We start from the raw sequence: 1,843 nt of genomic DNA on the forward strand, positions 1-1,843 counted from the left end.
AATCACAATTGTATGGCAGTGATTGTTAAACATTAAAAAATAAAAAAATAAAAAATATAAAAAAAAAATCCTTTTCTCTTCTTGGAAAAGGACAAGAAGTGTGGTCAGACATTGGATAGAAATTCAGATTTCCTCACGCCCAGTTCTTGCCTGCTCTCCCTCTTCAAGTGATCACAGGATCAGACTAATAAGGGAAAAACTCACCTCTCATGGTAAGCTAAGACATTCTTTAGTTGAAAATATCTACCTCTCCTTGGAAAAAGACAGCAAATGCAGCCAGACAATTGAAAAAAAAATCCACATCTCCTCATGCCCTCCTCTGCACTGCCCTTCTGTTCAGCCTAATATCAGAATATAAGGCACACACTGACACTTCATGGTATTACATGACCCTGGAAGCTTTTCACATGATGCCAGTGAATGCCAAAGTCACGTACCCACAGTTAATGCAAGGCTTCTTACCATTATGGAACTTGTTTACTTATATGGAACCTTTTCTTCACATTTGCCAGGTGAACAATTTCAAGTTTGCTGATATTCTGTACCCAAAAGGAAAACATACATGTCAATTTTTAAGTGCCATCATCAACTTCATTCACTTCAGAGAATCACATGGAGAAACATACATGAAATATGTACAGGAACATAAATCCTCCGTGGACAAGATGCAGCAGCTGCAAGTAGCACAACAGGAGGCATTGATGAAACAGGAGCAGCTTAACTCTGTCCCACTTGAAGAGCAAGCTGAATTCAAGCAACTCTTAGAGGACATCCACAAGCTACAGCAAACACTGAATGGATTTCATCAAAAAACAGTAGCAATACAAGAAGGAATTTCCCAGAAGAAGCTGGACATTTCTAAGACCACTAAAAGTCTGAATGAATTAAAATTGTCACTATTTACTTTGAAAGAAGAACAGGAGATTTTGAAAACAAAAATTGTGGACTCTCCAGGGAAATTAAAGAATGACATTGAGAAAATGAAAGAGATAGGGCAGAAACTCAAAACTGCAAAGCTCGAAGTGACTGAGAAACATGAAGCCTATCGAGAGGCAATTGAGGTTATGCCTTCATTCCAGACAGTTACAATTATATTAAAAGAAAATGCAAGAACTTGTAGAGAGCTCAGATGAACTAATGAGGATCTCGAAAGAGAACAAGTCCCTGGAGGACCAGATTGAAAGTGCTCAGAAAGAATTCAAGAAACTGAAGACTGAGGAAGCCTCAATGAAAAGACGAGTCATTGTGGAGAAAGAAAAGCTTGCCAAAACTCAGCTGAAGATAAATAAGAAAGATGAGGATTTCAAACAATATAAACGCTTGGTATCTGTGGAATGTCAGAAGAAGAGAGGAGCCATTTGTAAACAGGTGACAGAAATTAAATGTGAGGCCCAAAAAGTCAGACATGAAATACAGCAGCTCCAAGATGTCACTGAAAGTGAGAAGCGAAAGTACCAGGAAATGTTCCTCACCTTGAAAAGTGCTGTGGAGAAATACCATGAACCTATGGAAAAGGCAGCAGAAGAGGGCAAAGCTAGAATTAACGAAAAAGCTGCTGAGCTGGAGAGAGAGTTAAATGCACTCAATTCTATCATTTAGACTGCGTTAAATCGACTCGTTTTGTTCAGAATTTAAACGAACATGTGAAGGTTCAAAGTTTTGAGAGAGGGACGACCTAGTGAGACCATCTGAGTGTTAGGATAGCAGACTGGGGTTCTCTGGATGGAAATTAAAATGGGCTTTGACACAGAAAAAAAAAAGAAAATCCATCTTACACTACAAGGAAAGTAGGGGAGTAGGGGATAAATAGGGTATGGGGGGATGACAGAAGGGAGAGCAAATG

General features: G+C 39.0%; 1 pseudogene; it reads left to right on the forward strand.

The window, feature by feature from the left end:
• Positions 1-386: 386 nt before the first annotated feature.
• LOC140515758 (kinetochore protein Nuf2 pseudogene) lies at positions 387-1,599 on the forward strand (annotated as a pseudogene).
• Positions 1,600-1,843: the final 244 nt, after the last annotated feature.

This window comes from Notamacropus eugenii, chromosome X (genome assembly GCF_028372415.1).
Source record: "Notamacropus eugenii isolate mMacEug1 chromosome X, mMacEug1.pri_v2, whole genome shotgun sequence".
NCBI lineage: Eukaryota > Metazoa > Chordata > Mammalia > Diprotodontia > Macropodidae > Notamacropus > Notamacropus eugenii.